Source organism: Mustela erminea, chromosome 15, assembly GCF_009829155.1.
Source record: "Mustela erminea isolate mMusErm1 chromosome 15, mMusErm1.Pri, whole genome shotgun sequence".
In the NCBI taxonomy this organism is placed as follows: domain Eukaryota; kingdom Metazoa; phylum Chordata; class Mammalia; order Carnivora; family Mustelidae; genus Mustela; species Mustela erminea.
The window spans coordinates 13,559,032-13,567,799 of NC_045628.1; the positions used below are offsets into that span (position 1 = coordinate 13,559,032).

Consider the following 8,768-nt stretch of genomic DNA (forward strand, 5'->3'; position numbering starts at 1 on the left):
TATGAAGAATCACAGCTTAAGCCCCCCACCCCACTAGCGGTAAATTGTTTCTCTGACTCATCTTTTGTGCAAATTCATTAAAAAGGCACTTGCATGACTGTGAGGTTATTTCCTTGCTGAACATTTGTGCTGGAGGCTTGCTGAGGATTGACTACAGTGCAAATTTCTGCAAGTAGATGCTTGCTGTGGAAGTCCATCCTCTGGTAAATAATGCCCCACTTAATATGTAATTGTGCAATCATGCCTTTTTTTTTTCCATTAAAATAAAATCACATATACTTACATCCTAATTCTATCCCCTGGCTTAAGGTAGACAACAAGTTATAAGTCACAACATTGATCCCTAAGAGCGGGTAAATATTAGAACTTCTAGAGAAAATAAAGTTTGGGGCTTGTGCAAACCACTTTTATAGTGAATCTTCAGTGATTTCCAGTTTTGATGTATTACAGAGCAGTGAGCCAAAAACCATTCTTACGAAGTACCCCATCGCTCTAGATTTTTCATTTTTTTCTCAAATTTTCACACTTGTTTTGCCCATTTGTTTTTACATGTTTTTTGTTTTTGTGTTTTTTTGGGTATTTTTGAAGACTTAACCTTCACCAAGTCTTTTCAACAGAGTACTTGACTTAGTTTTCAGAGAAATGTATCTTTTGCCCATGCACATTTTCCTGGTTTGTGTGGGCTTGAATTCAGTTGCACAATTACAATGACACACATCACTGGCACGAGTGGTTCAAAGTGACTCGGTGAGTGCACGCTTAAATGAAGGGAGAGGCCAGATGGAGAGCTGAAGAGCACTCCAGAAGAAGGCGGCCCTAGGTGTGTAGTAGGCATTTTGCAGAGCAAGGGACATGCTGCTTACTATGAAAAGCTAAGGCATGGAGGTTGTTAAGAGCATTCATCTAATGTCAGATGAGCTGATGCCAAAACCATTTAAAAGATGATCAAGATTTGCTCTGTGGGCTAGGAAGAAAACTCTTCCAGGTGAGGGACCAAGTCTTGCAAAGATACAAAACTCTTAAATATGGCTATATCTGGGAGACTCTGAATTTTGAGGATGTATCCTAATAAGAGTTATTTTGAACAAGAAATTGCTTTCAGAGATAGTTAGCTAGGATTATCAACCTAGTCTTTATTAAGGGGATTAGCTAAGATAATTAATAGTGTTGCTATATGCATGAACATATTATTGAACATAACCTTTATACAGAGTTAACATTTGACTTTGCCTGGGGAGGAAAAGAAAGAAGAAAGAGAAGGCTATGGCGGTTCCCACACGGGAGCATACATAAATTGATTCAGAGCAAAAACTTTGTACAAGAAAAATTCTGACTTGCACGGTGCCATACCCTGGTATGGTTATCTAGTGGTCTTTCATTTCGTTAAAACTGAAAGAACAAACTTCAGAAATAATTTTGTTTGTTCACGTATATACTCATGCTATCCACACACACATGCACAGGCAACACATACATATTTAATCCGTTTAAAAATATAATTTAAAGTATGGCCATAAGATTTATCAGAAACTCATAATGTCAATATAATTTTCTTGTAAATACGATCTTTATATTCCAGGGCCAGAGTCAAATTTTCATGAGGAGACTTTCCTCCCCAAAATAGTATTTCATGGAGGGCTCACAAAATTTATAAAATTATTACAGTCAAATCACTAAAACAGCTATAAAAAAAGTGAAGATCATCCCTTAATTGAAAGTTTTTCTTTAATTCAGAGTTTATAATTTTGTATTCCAAAGAAGGGAACAGCATGAACTGATTGCAAACTTACTGTACAGATTAGTAGATTTCTTAGATTTTTTCTGGAAAATTCTTCTCTTCCAATACTTAAATTCCCCCAAAACCTTTCACATGTTTTAAAACACCTAGTTTCTGTAATGGGTTTTAGCAGGCCCATTTCAGACCATCCAGAAATACTTGCTCAAAAACTATGGAAACAAACAGAAAACCAGAACATGGAAACAAACGATCATTTTTGCTTTTACAGTTTTCCTTATTGCAATTTGAGAAGGTCTGTTTTCATGCTTTCCTCAATTATTTATGGGTAAATAGTTTAATTAGTAGCAAAATAAAATATGCACATGCTCTTGAAAGTTAACATTCCCAGTGAGGAAAAACAGACATCTTCTGTCTTGTCCTTCATTCATCCTTCGTTTAAAACTCTTTAAGCCATTTTTATAGGAATTTACATCATGTTTGAAAATACAGTGTTACCATGTTTGTTCAACTCATAGATTTAGACATCTAGGGGTTCTCACAACAATAGATGAGAAGCTAGTCTTCTGCACCTCTCTCTCCGTTTTCCCCAAATACCACAATGCTTCATTAAGTCCATATTCATAGTTTCTATTATTGTGACTTACAAATATTCACAAAGGAAGCCACACTGGGCAATTATTTTATTTTCTTGCTTACTCATCTTTCTGTTTTCCTGTAATTAACACGGCCTTATCTTGCTTTTTTGCTTGCTGAGTTGGCCATGTCTGTCCAGCTAATTTTTCTTTAAACTCTCCAGGAGAACAGTACAGTTCCTCTGGCTAAACACTACTGCTTTTGCTTGGGCAGGGGTGAGGGGAGGCGGGGGGAGGGGCGTCCCTCTTGGCGCCTTCTGTTGTCCTGCTCCAGGATGGAAAAGCTATGCTCAGGTCTGCGGACCCGCTCTCCCCTGCGGACTTTCCATTCTCTTCTTGGTGAGTGCCATTTGCCTGTCTCTCCCAAAGTCTCTGTTCCTTGGATCCCAGGTCTTTACTCTGAGTATACCCCCTTGTTTGGTTCCCTTTCCACCTGGACTTTCCTGAGAAAGGTACACAAGAAGTAAATATTAGGAGATCATGAGTATAGGACAATAATATTGCTCACCTTGATATTTTCCAGGTTGGCTGACACAGAATCGTATAGCAGAAATAATTTCCTCCACAATTGTTCTTTGAAGGCAAGGTTACGTTGTGTTCTGGTTTTTAGTGTTGTGAAGAAGACACATGCCATTATACTTCCTAAAGTTTGTATGTAACTGATTTTCTTTTCCTCTCAGGTTTTAGATTTTTTTTTTTTTAAGAAATATACCTAGTGTTCTGAAATTTCTGATAATGTGTCTTAAGTTTTAATTTTCTTCATGGTTTTAGGTATTCACTGACCTCTTTCAATCTGTAAACCTCTGTCCTGCTCTGGAATTCTTTCTTAGTATTCCCTTTCTGTTGTCTCTTTTTCCTCTCTAATTCTTAATAAGCAGATATTGGATTATCATTAAGAATACACTCAGACTGTCCACAAACAAGAATACAAAAATCAGGATTTTTCTTACATAACAGGGCATGTGGATAGAGGCTCAATGATGCCCAGGGCTGTACGTTTGTAAGATTCTTGGACTTTTTTCATCTGTGTCACCTTTTTAATAAGGTGTTATCCATGATGGAAAAGGGAAAGGGAAATGGGTAAAGGGCCATTGTAGTGCAGGGACCCAGTTGCTTTTGTTTAGGGACCCCTGAGAGTCAAGACCTGCATGAATGACTTTTCTCTAAAAGCTAGGAGTTTCTCTAGTACAGAAAGCCATGTGCCCTTTCTAAGCATCTCAAGCGAAAGGTGATGGAGGAAGGGCAGAGTATGGTGGGATGAACCTGGAGAGGTGAACGAGAGCAGAACCATGCAGGATCTTGTGCTAGAAGATCAAGTAAATGCAAACACCGAACAATGCATGATCCCCGTCTTCCGGTGGGTGGTAGGGTATCTGAAATAATTGTTATGATCAAAAAAATTCTTGATATAGGTAGTCCATGTTCTTTACTGCATTATTTTCCATTTAACAGTCTTTAAAGAAAAGGGACTGTTCTCAGACCTCATAGTCACCAAAATATAGCCACTATTGTCAAAAATTCTTCTATAATCCATAGCTCTGGAGCAAACGATGTGCAAGCCTCCTGGTCAACCAGACACCTGAGAGGTATAATTCCAACAGGGGATCAATTTTTTCATGGCTTCTCTTTATATCCCATGAGAGAATTGGCTGAGACCCTTGACTGGGTACAAGAGCTAACTAATTCAGAAACAAGAGTACTGCTGTATCAGCCCTGGACATGCTGCCTCCAGAGTCCTTTTCTCGAGAGGGAAAAATAAACTGTCTTTTCTAGGTCATGGTTATTTCTGTCTTCTGTCACACACTACAGAATCTAATCCTGTGTGATATATACATAAAGGCTTTCCTTAGCTGATGAATACTGAGTATGTGATATGTTTGAATATATACAAACCAATTAATTAAAATGTTCTGAAAATAGAAGATTAGAAACAAAAATTTACCTTCAGAACAAATAATTTATTTAGTAACACAACTCAGATTTTGGTAAATACTGAAAGTTTCTATTTCAAAATATAAAATTTCTTAAGATCTATTACCTATGAAAAGATTCAAAATGGATTTTTTTTAAAGGGAAGAAATGTTCTGTATTCCAGATGTTAAGCTTTACCAGGTCAAGAATTTTTACCCCTTTTATTTAGTAATGTCTCCCAAGCATCTCTTATGTAGTGAGAATTCAGTAAATATTTGTTGAAAAAATGAATGCACATAGATAGCAGCGCTGAATTATTGCCAGGGTCAAACAGAAGTTTTGTTTCATTACCATATTAGTATAGATTTGGTTATTATATACCTAAATTTTTATAGATATATAACAAAAATATATGCATGTAGAATATATCCTTATTTTAAATTAACATTTAATATGTATTTTATTTTTTATTTTATTTTGATTTTTTATTTTATTTAAACTTTATTTTATTTTTTCAGTGTTCCAAGATTCGTTGATTAAGCACCACACCCAGTGCTCCATGCAATGTGTGCCCTCCATAATATCCACCAGCAGGCTCACCCAACCCCCCACTTCCCTCCCCTCTAAAACCCTCAGTTTGTTTCTCAGAGTCCACAGTCTCTCATGATTCCTCTCCCCCTCCAATTTCCCCCAACTCCCTTATGTATTTTAAAGTTGAATGTAATTTAAAAGTGAATTCACCAAGGTGAGTTTTCTTAGTGGAAAACACAGTATAAGCAAAGGCTAAGGAAGAAAAATACCTGATCAGCTCTGAAATGCAGAGCTTTGTAGATCTTTAGAAGTGCCCAGAATATTAAGTTTAACTAGGGTAGAGACATGATCACATAGATGAGACTGATGGCCGTGTCAGGGATGGGTTCAAAGGAGGCCAGGGGACAGGTAGAAGACCCACTTTATGATGTTTCTGTAAGGACAAGAGAAGGGGGTGGGATTTAGAAATACTTGGAAGACAGTCCACCAGACTTTGCAGTTGATTGTAAGACCAAGGTGAAGGATAGGAAAGCATCATCAAGATCCCTGGGCAATTCCTGGATGGCTTGTAGGACCACTCATTGAGACGCGGAAATATATGAAGAAATTGGGGGTGAGGATATGATAACGAATTCAATTGTAGACATGGTGCTTAGAGGATATCCAGTTGGAAATGTTTTGAGCAGTTAGATAAGTGTGAAGTTAGCTGTAGAAAGTTACCTATAATCATGGACAAAAAATGCCAGGCACATATGTATACACACACGTTCTTATTCATAGCTACATAGAACTTTGTGTTTATGATGAAGATGTGGATTATCTTTCATACCTATATATAGATGAATTTATCAGTAAGTATTGTTTATACAACCTTATATGAGAAGGGAGTGCATGGTTATGTATTGAATTAAACCTACAGAATGGAGAGAACTCTGTATCTACAGCTTTATCTGTATGGAGATATTGCATAGATATAACACATATGTCTTGATATTCTAAAAGGTTAGAAGAGCTGTCAGTGTATTCTAGATCATTAACTGAAAAGTCACTGTGGTTAAAGAGAAATTGGTACATCCTTATTTGAAATGCTGAAATTCAATATTCTGAAAAACACTTCAATTAAACACAATATATAAGATGCAAAGTTCATGCAAAAATATGGGAGGAAAGAAGAGAGAACTACTCTGGTGTAAGGACTCAGGTGGCCAACACAAGAATGCTGACTGGGGGAGGGGGCTAAAGTTTTCAAGGCCATGCACCAGGGCTTTACCTAGGACCCGGTGACTCCAGGATTCTATGGGGTTCAGTTGGGGTAAGTTGGAGAAGCAAGTTTTGGTTGCCATGGTGTGCAAATTATTGTTATTATTTTTTTTAAACTCAGCATACTGGTTTATTTTTTAATGATTTTATTTATTTGACAGAGAGAGATAGAGCACAAGTATGCAGAGCGGCAGGCAGAGGGAGAGGGAGAAGCAGGCTCTCTACTGAGCAGGGAGACTGATGTGGGACTCGGTTCCAGGACCCTGGGATCATGACCTGAGCCAAAGGCAGATGCTTAAATGACTGAGCCACCCAGGTGCCCTGCAAATTATTTTTAAAGCAAGTGATTTTCAAAACTATATTTGACAAGCATATTTTCTGTATCTGATATAGGGTCAAAATTACTATTAAATTCTACAGGAAAACAGGGAGGAAACCTCTGATGAGCCTAGAAACAGAATCACCTGACTTTAAAAACTGCTTTTCTTGTGAGTTTTCTATATGCCAGCAAGAATGAGACAAAGAAGATGGTGTTGTGTCCCCACCTTGTGGCTGTAGAGTGTACCATTAGACATAAAACACTAAAATCCATACTGGAAATATTTATTTTCACTGATTTAACCTAAAAATTGTTGTCCAAAGCATCTCCCTTCTATCACACCTCTCACCAGCATCTGCTGTACCCTGCCCTCCCACACACTCTTAATAATTATTAATGACCTCCAATTATTAATAAGAATAGCTGTAGCTTTTCCAGTTTTCAGTGGGCTAAGATTTATACTTTAAGCAAAGTGCAGTTTGGCATATAAAGTTCAAAATCTTATCTTAAATAACTCCTCTACAAGTTTTGTTTTTTTCCCTCATTCTCCTTCTCCCCCAAAAGATGTCTTTTTTTTTTTTTTTTTATTAAACATAGGAATTACCTAGCTATGTTTTGGAGTATTTGAAATTTTCACCTTCTCAAAAGCTGCATCTCTGACTCATATGCAATTTCTACATTGGTAGCCATGCACATGCCTAGAAAAGTTTTAAATTCTCAACTCTTTAGCACGGACCAACTACTGTGCAAATCAGGCACCCCTCAATCTGCATTCTCCCTAAACCTCACATCGATTCAAGGGTAGTGGTAGAAAGAACATGGGGGCCGGCACCCCCTGGCAGTCAATCATAAAGACCATAGTCATGTGTCTGCCACGCTCCCTGATCCAAATATTATCTAAAAATAAATGCAGAGTGAAAATGAACTATTTCTTTGAGAAAGACGTCAGGCTTTGAGAGGCAGATCGTTCATGATACTGGGGAATGTGCTGACTCTTTTGCTTGGATTCATTCATAGAATCTTCTGAGTCCGGCAAAGGACATGGTGTCCGGAGTTAATGCAGTATGAGTGATACAGTGTGGGCTGTGGCCGTGGGGAGGTCAGGGGTGATAAGGCAACAGTCAACACAAGTTCGTATTTAAAAGTGAAACAGGAATTATTGTTTTGTCGTACAAAACAGAGACTATACAGCTTGGAGGGAAACTTTCTGGATGGCAGCTGTGAATCTTTAGGAGGGAGGAAAGGACGTCCGGATGAGATAAGCATTAGAACCATATTGAAAAGCTTATTTGAGAAGGGAGACTCCCCGCCCCCTTTGGACTCTGCATTTAGAACCTTCATCGGATTGGAGGTATGTTAGAAAGTGGGTTGGTGCCAGCTTTCGAAGACAGTGATTAGACCACGGAAAAGACCATAACACAGAAGAGACAATGTCAACCTCAAACGATTTCTTGTGCCGTTTGGAACACGAATAAGCGCTTTTATTAAAATATTTTATACGTTATTATTTTATTCATTATAAACTTTAAAATAAGCTTCAAAACTCCTCTAGGATGATGGTTTTGTGGGACAGACATCCTGGAGACCAAAGTTATTTCTAAAACAGTGTTTTCCGTTTCATTTTTTCACCCCAAAGGTAATAAGGCTTTGTATTAACAAATCAAGAGGAAAGTGCGAGTTGCGGCTCCTAGACCATGACTGGAGCACACAGCACTTTCCCAGTCTGAGAAAGTCATTTTGTGACCCCGCATCAAAAATTCTCTGCGCGAATATTCAACTTCTGCGGGCATCCCGGGGCCTGACGCTAGGGGGCAGACAAACCTATGTTTATGGACAAACCTTCCGGAAACAGGATTGAAACTTCAAATAAGTGTTTGCAGACGTGATGAAAGAACCAAAAACAACCCCCCCCCCCCCAAAACAGAAACCAAAAACTTCGGCTGTCCATTTAATTAAAAATAAAGAAACAAAGAAAACTAAGCTGTGTATTTTTGCTCAATTCAATCAAATCACTGACAGCTAAACATATGTATGTGTAGGCGTATGTACAGAGCACACCGGTGAGATAGTGCTTAAGGAAGGAGATCCCAGGACAGGAGGAGAGAGGTGAAGGAACAAGGCAGCGGGGTGCTACCCCACACAAGACAGCCAGCTTATGGCTGAAGTCAGTGTGGCTGGAGGACAGTGTCTCAAGGGTGAGCGGCCACATGAGTTTAGAGAGGCAGGCAAGGTCATTCCCGCAAGATCCTGTGGTCCTAGAGATGTCCAGGCATTTCCCCTCTGCTGCTGTATGGGTAGGTTTGTAAATGGCACCAGGCTCCTTGGGGAAAAAACAGGGTGATATTGATCAGGCAGGAAGCATCACCATGGGTTCTAT

The 8,768-nt window shown here is 38.6% G+C and overlaps 1 long non-coding RNA gene across 1 annotated transcript; it reads left to right on the forward strand.

Moving 5' to 3' along the window:
* Positions 1-2,541: 2,541 nt before the first annotated feature.
* On the forward strand, positions 2,542-8,303 carry LOC116573870. Its single transcript, XR_004279044.1, has 2 exons — positions 2,542-2,709; positions 8,028-8,303. It is a non-coding gene; the product is annotated as an uncharacterized LOC116573870 (long non-coding RNA).
* Positions 8,304-8,768: the final 465 nt, after the last annotated feature.